The sequence below is a fragment of the Tamandua tetradactyla genome, assembly GCF_023851605.1.
Source record: "Tamandua tetradactyla isolate mTamTet1 chromosome 15 unlocalized genomic scaffold, mTamTet1.pri SUPER_15_unloc_2, whole genome shotgun sequence".
NCBI classification, from domain to species: domain Eukaryota; kingdom Metazoa; phylum Chordata; class Mammalia; order Pilosa; family Myrmecophagidae; genus Tamandua; species Tamandua tetradactyla.
Window position 1 is genome coordinate 584,540 of NW_027518245.1, and position 12,286 is coordinate 596,825.

A 12,286-nucleotide genomic window follows, 5' to 3' on the forward strand; every position below is an offset into this window, starting at 1 on the left:
AGGGATGGAAAGTTTAGTTGAAATTATAGTCAAGGAAACTTCAAACCCTTGTAAAAAAAACATAAATATGCAAACAATAAGACCCAATGAATCCCAAATAGAATAAATTTAAATAAGCTTACTCCAAGATACATACTGTTTTAGAATAATAAACTGTCAAATGTTGAGGAGAAGCAGAAAGTTTTGAAAGCAGCATGAGAAAAGTGATCTACTACTTACAGGGGAAAACCTATAAGACTGAGTTTGGACTACTTAGCAGGCACAATGGAAGTAAGAAGGTAGTCATGTGATATATTTAAGATCCTGAATGAGAAAAGCTTCTAGCCAAGAATTCTTTATTTAGCCAAGCTGTTCTTCAAAATTGAAGGAGAGATTAAAATCTTCAAAGACAAAGACACAGAACTAGTCAACAAGAGACCAGCCCTACAAGAAATACTAAAGGGATTCCTGTCAGTTGGAAAACAAGACATGGGAGGGAGGCCTGGGGGGGGGGTCACAGAAATGAAGAGTACCAGAATGGGCAATTTAATAGATTAAAAGAGATATGGAGTAAAGAATATACAGATTGGACAAAATCTAAATGATGATGCATGTACATATGAATAATTTTAGCTAATTTCACATATTAAAAGTCTAGTGAATGCTTTACCAACATTGGAGGCACTTGAAGAATTTCTATTCTCAACAGAATACCTTATGTTTTATGAATTATTGAAGGACAGATTACTTAACCCTAAATAAAGAACAAGAAAAGTCTTCTCTCATAACTTCTAATATATATAGACATAAGTGTATACTTTGAACTATGATAAGTCAAAGAGTGAAAAGAAAAAGCAGAAAATGTGGGGAAAAATAGGAAATTGTTTTTGTTTGCAGATGAAATGTTGTATATATAGAAACAACTATTAAATTTGCAAAAGAAAAAACAGAGGCCATTACTAAATTTAGGAATGTCATACAGTCTGGAGAAAAGGTGAAATTCAATTTCTATATGCTACAATTTATTGAGAGAGGTACTGTGTTTTACTGTGCCCTCAATTTCACAATGTTAGAATTTTCATGTCCAGTTCAGTGTTGGATCCACCTTGCAGCAGATATAGTCATGGACTATTTAATATTTAATATTTAATAATTTAATAATAGTCATGAAATAATATAATGAAATTCAATTATTTCATGGGTGTCACTGAGGTTTATTCCATTATCCTCCTGGTATGGATCATCCTCAGCCTCTCTCACACAAGTCTCTCTTGTTACATTGGGTGTGAAAAGCAATTTGATTTTACCACTAATTGGCTATGTCATTCCGAAGACATCTGTGCCAGTTTGAAGCTGTTTTCCTTCCCAGAAAAAAACATGTCCTTTAATTCTTATTCAATGATGCTGGGAGGGATCTTTTTTATTATATCCATGGATATGTTTCTCCACCCATTGAAGGTGGAGTTGGCTACTGGAGCCATTTAAGAGGGAACCATTTTGGAAAAAGCTCAGAACCAACATCACTAGCAGAGCCAACACAGCCAGAGACTTTTGGAGATGAAGAAGGAAAGCACCCCTGGGGGGCTTCCTGAAATAAAAAGCCAAGAGAGAAAGATAGCATATGCTGTGAAGTGTCTTCCCAGCTGAAAGAGAAATCCCAAACTTATTCAGCCTTCCTGAGGCATGGTGTCTCCCTAGATGCCTTAATTTGGACATTTTTATAGCCTCAACTTAATTTAGATGTTTTCATGGCCTTAGAACTGTAAATTTCTAACTTAATAAGTTACCTTTTTAAAAAGACAAAATAAAAACCCTAAATGATTAGATGGCATATTTAAAACTGCTTTCACAGTAGTAACTTCAAAGGTTAACTGATAAACTAACCAATTAAAAGATACAGATTGGCAGAATGGATTGAAAAATATAATCCATCTTTTTAAAAAGAGATGCATTTTTAGACCCAGGACACAAATAGATTGAAAGTGAAAGGATGGAAAAAATATATTCTATGCAAGCAAAAGAAAGAAGGAGTAAATACACTAATATCAGATAAAACAGACTTTGTATATAAGGATGTCATTAGAGACAAAGAAGGACACTATATATAATAAAAGTTACAACTCACCAAAAGGAAATAGCAATCATAAATGTTTATGCTCCCAGTCAAGGAACTCCAAAGTACATCAGGCAAACATCAGCAAAACTGATGGGAACTATAGATATTTCAACGATAATTGTGGAGGACTTCAATACATCACTCTCCACTGTAGATGAAACAACCAAACAGAGGATCAACAAGGAACTAGAGAACCTAAATAATGTTATACATTAGTTAGACCTATTAGACATATATAGATCATTTTATCCCAAAACAGCAGGATATACATTCTTCTCTGGTGCACATGGAACATTCTTCAGGATAGATCATATGCTGGGACACAAAATATGTCCTTATAAATTTAATGAGATAGAAATTATCCAAAGCACTTTCTCTAACCAAAACAAAATGAAGCCAAAATTTAATAATCACCAAAGAATGAGAGCTTATGGAGATTAAACAATATGCTCTTAAATAATCAGTGGGCAAAATAAGAAACTGCTAGAGAAATAAATAATTATTTGGAGGCAAACGAAATGAGAATACAACTTATGGGATGGGGTAAATGCAATGCTGACAGGAAAATTTATTGCTCTAAATGCCTATATTAAAAAGCAAGAACAAGCAAAAATTAAAGACTTAACTGTTCATCTGGAAAACTTGAAAAAAAAAACAGCAAACAAACTCCAAAGCAAATAAAAGAAGAGGATAAAAGCAGAAATAAATGAACTGGAGAACAACAACAACAAAAACAATTGAAAGAATCAACAAAACTAAAAGTTGTTTTTTTTTTTGAGAAAATCAATAAAATCAATGGACCCCCTAGATAGAATGATGAAGAAAAGATGAACACAAATAGACAAAATCAGAAATAATAGGGGAGTCATTACCATGGATCCTGAAGAAATTTTTAAAATTATAAGAGAATACTATGAACAACTATATGGCAACAACTTAGACAATTAGATAAAATGGACAAATTCCCCTAGAAATACCCAAACTACCTATATTGACTCAAGAAGACATAGATCTCAATAACCAATTACAAGTAAAAGGATTTGATCAGACATCAAATATCTTCCTACAAAGAGAAGCCCAGGACCAGATAGCTTCACAGGGGAGGTTTACCAAACACTCCAGAAAGAAACATCAATCCTTCTCAAACTGTTCAAAAAATTTGAGGAAAAAGGAACACTGTTAACTCATCTTCGGAAGCTATGACTTTTGAGTATCAAAAATGGATAGCCAGAGACCCAGGTTCAATCCCCAGTGCCTTCCTATGCAAAAAAAAAAAAAGGGGGGGGCGGGCCACAGTGGCTCAGCAGGCACGGATTCTTGCCTGCCATGCCAGAGGACCCGGGTTCGATTCCCGATGCCTGCCCATGTAAAAAAAAAAAAAAAAAAAGATACTCTTTGAAAAGGAAAACTGCAGACCAATCTCTCTAATGAACATAGTTGTAAAAATTCTCAACAAAATACTATGATGCATTAAGTCAAATACAACAATGCATTATAAGAATTATATATCATAACTAAATGGAGTTTATACCAGCAATGCAAGGGTAGCTCAATTCAAGAAAATCAAACAACGTAATATAGTACATTAACAATTTGAAAGGAAAAATCATGTGATCATATCAATTGATACTGAAAAAACATTAAACAAATCTTAGCATACTTTCTGGTTAAAAAAATACTTGAAAAGGTAAGAATCAAAGAAAGCAAGAGCACTGAAGAAAGAAATAAATAAATGGGAGCTTCTCAAAATTAAACACTTTTGTGCATCAAAGAACTTCATCAAGAAAGTAGAAAGACAGCCTACACAATGGGAGACAATATTTGGAAACGACATATCAGATAAAGGTCTAGTATCCAGAATTTATAAAGAGATTGTCCAACTCAACAACAAAAAGACAGCCAATCCAATTACAAAATGGGAAAAAAACTTGAGCAGACACCTCTCAGAAGAGGAAATACAAATGGCCAAAAGGCACATGAAGAGATGCTCAATGTCCCTGGCCATTAGAGAATTGCAAATCAAAACCACAATGAGATATCATCTCACACTCACCAGAATGACCATTATCAACAAAACAAAAAATGACAAGTGCTGGAGAGGATGCGGAGAAAGAGGCACACTTATCCACTATTGGTGGGAATGTCAAATGGTGCAACCACTGTGGAAGGCAGTTTGGCGGTTCCTCAAAAAACTGAATATAGAATTGCCATACAACCCAGCAATACCATTGCTAGGTATCTACTCAAAGGACTTAAGGGCAAAGACACAAACGGGCATTTGCACACCAATGTTTATAGCAGCATTATTTACAATTGTAAAGAGATGGAAACAGCCAAAATGTCCATCAACAGACGAGTGGTTAAACAAACTGTGGTATATGCATACGATGGAATATTATGCAGCTTTAAGACAGAATAAACTTATGAAGCATGTAATAACATGGATGGACCTAGAGAACATTATGCTGAGTGAGTCTAGCCAAAAACTAAAGGACAAATGCTGTATGGTCCCACTGATGTGAACCGACATTAGAGAATAAACGTGGAATATGTCATTGGTAACAGAGACCATCAGGAGTTAGAAACAGGGTAAGACAATGGGTAATTGGAGCTGAAGGGTTACAGACTGTGAAACAGGACTAGATACAAAAACTCAAAAATGGACAGCACAATACTATCTAATTGTAATGCAATTATGTTAAAACACTGAATGAAGCTGCATCTGAGCTATAGTTTTTTTGTTGTTCGTTTGTCTGTGTTTTTTTTATATGTTTTTTGTATTTTGTATTTTTATTTTTTTCTCTATGTTATCATTCTATTTCTTTTTATGTTGTTTTGCTAGTTCTTTTTCTAAATCGATGCAAATGTACTAGGAAACGATGATCATACATCTATGTGATGATATTAAGAATTACTGATTGCATATGTAGAATGGAATGATTTTGAAATGTTGTGTTAGTTAATTTTTTTAATTAATAAAAAAAAGATTACATTCCAAATGATCAATCAATATGTGTAGAAAATATTGTTACAAATAATAATACGATGTTTATACCTCCCCAAATAGTGTGTCTTTTTTTATTGACCTGTTTGGTTTTAGTAAATCATGCATGCTTTATTGCAAACATATCAATAAAAGCAGGATTTCTCAAAAAAAAAAAAGAAGGCATCCAAATAGGAAAGGAAGAAGTAAAACTTTATTTGCATATGACATGATCTCATACTTGGAAAACCTGAGAAATCAATGACAAAGCTATTTGAACTAATAAACAAATTCAGCAAAGTGGTGAGATACAAGATTAATGTACAAAAATTAGTAATGTTTCAATATACAAGTAATGACTTACTAAGGAGATAAAGAAAAAATCCAATTCATAAAAGGCCAAAAGAATCAGTTATCTAGAAATAAGCCTAAACAAGGATGCCAAAACTTGTACACAGAAAACTACAAAACATTACTGAAAGAAATAAAAAATTACTCATACAGATGGAAAGATATTCCATGCTCATGGATAGGAAGGTTGAATAACAATAAGATGTCTGTTCTACCCAAAGTGATCTATGGATTTAATGCTATGCTAATAAAAATCCCTACAACCTACTTTGAAGATACATAAAAGCTTGTTGACAAACTTAATTGGAGGGGGAGAAGATCTCAAATAGCTAAAGATAACCTTAAAAATAAGAGCAAAGTAGGAGGACTAACACTTCCTGACTTTAAAGCTTACTATAAAACCACAGTTGTCAAAACAGCACGGTAGTGGTGCAAAGACAGAAGTATCAACCAATGGAATCAAACTGAGGCTGGAGGTAGACCACCAAATTTATGGACAATTGATCTTTGATAAGATCCCCAAATCTACTGAACTGGCTCAGAAAAATTTTTCAATAAATGGGCATGGGAGAACTGGATATCAACAGCAAAAAGAATGAAAAATTACCCCCTTTATAACACCCTACACAAAAATTAATTCAAAGTGAATTAAGTACCTAAATGCAAAGGGCCCATACCATAAAATTTCTTGAAGAAAATGTAGGGAAACACCTTCAAGATCTAGTAATAGGAAGTAGCTTCTTAAAAATTACAAGTAAAGTACAAGCTACAAAAGAAAAACTAGATAAATAGGAACTCCTTAAGATCAAGAGCTTCTGTGCCTTAAAGGACTCTGTCAGAAAGATGAGGAGGCAGCTAACTCAATGGGAGAAAATATTTGAAACCACATTTTTCACATGAAGACTAGATATCCTGCATAAGCAGAAAAAATTGTACAGCTCAAAAACAAAAGAACAAACCACTCAATTATAAAATAGTCTGCAAGCATCAATAGACACTTTTTTAAGAGAAAATGAAAATGGCAGAAAAGCACATGAAGAGATGCTCAATTTTATTAGCTATAAAGGAAATGCAAATCAAAATGACAGTGAGATATCTCCTCCTGTCTATAAGAATGGCTGCTATTAAACAAACAATACTAGAAATGTTGAAAGAGCATGGAGAAATCAGAATACTTATTCACTGTTGGTGGAAATTTATAATGGTGTAGTCATGGGGAAAAGTTTGGTGATTCCACAGAAAATCTGGCAAAACCAATACCCACAAGGGCTAAAAGCAGTTACATGAGCAGATATTCATGGCACACTATTGAATATTGCCAAAAGATAGAAACAATCCAAATACCCATCAATAGACCAGTGGATATGCAAAATGTGTTAGATACATATGACAGACTATTATGCAGCATTAAAAAGAAATGCCATCCTGAAGCATATGACAATGTGGCTACACCTTGGAGAAATAATGGTGAGTGAAATAAGTCAGACACAAAAAGACAGATGCTATATGGTTTTGTTTTTATGGCTCTGGTAAATGTAATCTTAGAAGTTACACTGTAGAATATAGCAGACTTAGAGGTACACAGAACCTAGAGATAGGGAAAGGCTACCCAGTGAGCTGAAATTAAATGTAAAGTAATGGATAGAATTGATGGTAACTAATTAGTAGAGTAATGAGTTACATTGCCATACCAAAGTGAATATGACTGAAATAGTGTGTATAGTGCCATGTATCCCACTGATGAAATCTACAATTATAAATAAGTTATTGCATGAACTATTTCAAAGGTTTAATATGGACAAAGAGTCAATAATAGAAGGGTAAAGGGGAAAACTAAAATTGCATGCTATGACCAGTAGTTAATAGGAAGTCATCAACAATTCTATAACACTACCAGAAGCAGCTAATTGCAAGGAAGGACAGTGATAAGGGGTAGTTTTGATTTGATATTTGTGAGTCTTTTTGTCCATTCTCTGTCTCTATAGACCAAAGCAAAAATGTCTAAAATTGAAAGTGCTGCCAATTATTGCACAACCAAATAAGAACACTGTTAAGACGTGGTTTGTTTATTTTGGACATTATCTATGATATATAATAGACAGAAGATGCCAAAGTGTAGAGTAACTGAGAAGCAGAATGGCAAATTTTGAAACATTTATGTGAAATATTATAGAATAGTGTGACTACAAAAAGGAAGGATGTCAAGAGGCAAAAATGAATTGAATAAACCATGGGGACAGTGTATTGTACAAAATAAGCCAGAAACAAAAGAACAAATATGCTAAGGTCTCTCTTAGAAAATACATATAAAAACAGTATAGACTAGATTTTAACTTTTACAACAGACATACTTTGAAACTGTAATTGTAGTTCTAGGTTCTGAGACATTGAGCTATATGTGTATCAGCTGGCATTTCCCTGGAACTCTGAGTTACTTCATGACACTTCAGACTCAAAAATGGAGTGCTGCAGCCCTGGAAGTTAACATAGGTATATATAATAACACTTAAAGTAACTGAGAAAAGAGATCCAGCCACAATTACAAATATAACTGAAACCAACATGGCAAGGGCTAAGGTAAATAAGAATGCAGGATAAAAGATGACCACAACCATACTCTAGCCCTTTACTTACTGTATGAGACCAAAGGCAGAGATTTTTATGATGTCTAGAACCTAAATTTTTTGTAACACAATCTGTTTCTTATTTTGCTTTTTTTTCTGTAACACAATCTAAATCAAACTGTCTGGGTAGCTCATTTAAACAACCTAAACTCCTTGAGTCCAGAATGAGAACAAGGACATAATACCTGCATACACCCAACAGTATGATAGGCTGATAATTAAAAAGTATTGGTAGAGTTACTTGATGGTCTGAAAGAAAAAAAAAAAAAATATATATATATATATATATATATATATATATATATATATATATATATATATATATATATATATAAACCACAGGGGACTCCCAAGAAAATAGGTCAGGCTCTTGATCTTGAGGCTTGCCCTTAAGAAATTTATTTCTGTAGTAGACAAGCTAAGATTACTTATACCAACTCCTAAGAGTTGCTTCCAGGAAACTGCTTTTGTTGCTCAGATATAGCCTCTCTCTCTCTAAGCCCAACTCTGCAAGGGAAATTTTTACCCAACCTTCTATGCCCCTCTATGCAAGACATGATAGTCAGGGGTGAAAGTCTCCTTGATAACATGGGGTGTGTCTCCCAGGGATGAGACTGTCCCTGACACCATGGGATCCACAATGTATTCCTGACCAAAAGGGGAAAAGAAGCATAATTAAATAACATATCAGTGCCCAAGTGAGATCAAATAGAGTAAAGAGACTATTCTGAAGATTACTCTCATGCAGGCTAGAGTTAGATAGTGGTAATTGCAATAGTTGGCTAAACTCCATCCAACATCTCTCCTGTTAACTCTTAAGAATCCCTAGGTCTCAAACTCTGACTATGAATGTTTCATGCACTAAGTTTGCTTTCCTGGAACTCATAATTTCCAGAAGGTTCTTAGGTCAGATAGATCCTGTAACCCAGAGAGACCAGCCTTTCCAAGATTATCAACTAATTACATCCCCCTGCCCTTTAGTGCCAACAACCTTCCTCAATATGAAAAAAGCCAGAATGGGTATTGTCTAAATATTCTAGAGATTGGCAGAAGGATGAGTTATACAGAGAAAGTATGATTTAACAAATAAACATAACTGCTGAACTACTCTAGTGATATTTCTTTTAACCTCTAGTGTTTTGGAGCATCTAGAAGGGAAAATATGATATAGTGGAATAGTAACCTATAAAAAATTCTGAAATCTGTTCTATACTTATTGAAGTGTACTTTGAAAATTATTGCTTTTTCTGTTTCCTTTACATATATGTTCTATTCACTATAAAAATGTTTTTAAAAGCAAGTATTAATGAAGATAATTTATATCTTTATTAAAAAATTAATAGAAGTTTGTCAACAGAGGCACTCATTTTCCTTTTCTCTTTGGCTTCAGTGTGGCCCATCTGGCACTAGCCTACCCCAACTTACCTAATTAGAAGGTCCCAAATTTTGCAATTTTGTATATTTGTATCCCAAATGTTTACATTTCCCAACTGTCTCTGAATCAATCAGCTTCTAGCCAGAAACAATCCTGAATTAGTAAAACATATTGGAGTATGCCAGGATTTCCAAATGTCTAAGCCCTCAATGACTTAAAACTTGCTTAGGATCCTACTAAACTAATCCATGAAAAAATAAAGAAACTAAATGGGAGCAGAGCAAAAATGAAAGGTCAACTATGCTCCCAGTTTAAGAGTAATCACCTTGAAAAAATAAGGGCAAATCCCCAACTCAGCATCAGGGCCAAGAACAGAAAGATTTTATTCACTGCGTATACAGCCCAAGTTGTCCCAGAGACAAAAGTACCTCCAGGTTTGAACCATGGGAGGATGATCTGACTTCAGGGTGGACAAAGCACCACAGTCCACTGCGCCCAATAGTAAGAAGCTCATTCTGTCAAAAGAAAGAAAGGAAGCCTGTCAGTTACCCTCTCCTGGTCCCAAGGCACAGCACAGGAAGCTTAGTGCTCATGGTTTACCTGGATTCTTGCCTCTTAAAGGCACTTTTTTGTATACTGAGATAAAGTTTTCTTATTATAAAGTGCCACAAATTTGGAAGTTAAAGAAAATGGTGCTTTCAAGTGCCTTGATATGAATGCATAGAGATAATAGAGAAAGCACAAAATCAACATACAAAATTCAATTTATTTCCTCTTCTTAGCGATGAACATTGAAATAGAATATAAACAAACAAATGCATTTAGAATAGTATATACATGTGATGGATTTCACTGGTTAAGGCCTAAAAAATATGTAAATGCCTTAATCTTGTAAACCATGAAAAACTTGAAAAGTATTAAATGAAATTTAAATAAAAGGAGAATTTTTCCTTTTCCATAGTGGACTGAAAAAATATTTTTAAGATATCAGTTGTCCTAATTTGATCTCTAGAGTCAATGTAATTTCAATAAAAATCCCACCAAGATATTTTGTAGATAACAACAAACTGATTTTAGTCTTAGATTTGTGTTCAAATTCCTTAAGGAGAACAATGTTGATGAACTCAAATTTTGTGATTCCAATACTTTAATAAATATTTTACAATTAAAACTGCACAAATTGAGAGAGTGCCACCTTGGTACACAGAAAAATGGAAAATAATTCAATCTACAGGTGACCCATGAAAGTACAGTCAAGTGAGTATAAGCTTGTCAACAAATGAGGATGGCAGTATTTGATGACCACATAGAAAAAAAGACATAAACTTTACATGTTACACAAAGATTCATGCAAAATAGTTTTTAGATTTTTGTGAAAGATGCAAAATTATAAAAATTTTAGAAGGTACCAGAAGGAAAAATCTATGTAGCCTTTGGTTTGCTTATGCATATTTATGTGCAATATTTAAAGAAAATAAAGAAAGGAAAAAGTGGTAAGGGGACTTCATTAACACTTATGAAATTCTACTCTGTGGTTACTAGAATTTTAAAGACCCTAGCCTTGCATTGGGAGAAAGTTTTTCCAAATCACATGTTGTAGCATGAAAACCAGGAATGAGGTCACAGGCCTCCAGGAACAGTTTGCAAAGGTAGAACAGGCTGAGACTAAGGATCCATAGTTTTGGGAAGCAGGTTTTATTTTCTATGGCCATAGGGCTCAGCTGAGCAGCCTCTGAAAGTCTGAGCCCCAAAGAAAAGGCAACCTTAGCTTTTATACACTGTATGACATGTTAAAGACAAGGTAAACAATTGGCTGATTTAAGTTGAGAATGACCCAGAGCTGAACCACTGAGGGCTCCCCACCCCTAGAATGTCTTCTCTTGCCTATGTGCCTTTTCACCAGTTCCTGAAGGCTAGAGAGGGTGTTTCTATCCCAGGAATGTGTCTTATCTTGCTTGCCTGCAAGGAGAGGAGGTTTGGGGATTTTCCACAGAGAGCACAGCTAAACCAAAAAGAGGGGGAGGCCTGCCTGCTACAATATAACTAACAGGACTTGTGCCAAAATATGCAAAAGACCCAAAGATGGACAGTAATGAAATAAATTAGCCAACTGGAAAATGAATAATGGATTTAACAGACACTGCAGACAATTAGGTATGAAGTTGGCAAATAAACACATTTAAAGATGCTTAACATTGTTTCATCATTATAGAAAACCAACTAAAAGCAAGAGGAAACACTACACACCCACTAGAATGGCTAAAATCCATAGAACAGAAAATACCAATGGCTAGCAATGACGTGGAAAAACAGGAACTCTCATTCATTACTGGAGGGGATGGATAATGGTACAGCCACTTTGGAAAACATTTTGGCAGTTTACAAAGTCAGAGCTCAGTATGTGACTCATCATTCACATTTGTAAAATATTTACCCAACTTTGATAATTAATGAAAAATTTTAAAAATCACGTGCATATTTATAGCAAGCTTTCATTATAATGAAATGTGTAAATTTCCATGGAATTATACAGGCGAGAACACCCAGGATACACCAGGACCCAGCATCATGGAATTGAGAAAGACTTCTTGACCAAAAGAGGGAACAGAGAAATGAGGCAAAATAAAATTTCAATGGCTGAGAGATATTAGAGTTGAGAGGTTATCCTGGAGGTTATTCTTGTTCATTAATATGATATTCCTTGTTAGCTTATGGTACATTGTAGTGGCTACAGGGATGTACCTGAAAGTGTTGAGCTGTGGTTAAGTAGTCTTGATTTTTTAAGATGGCTGTATAATGATAAAATGTTTACAATGTGACTGTGTGATTGGGAAAACCTTGTGTCTGATCCTCTTTTT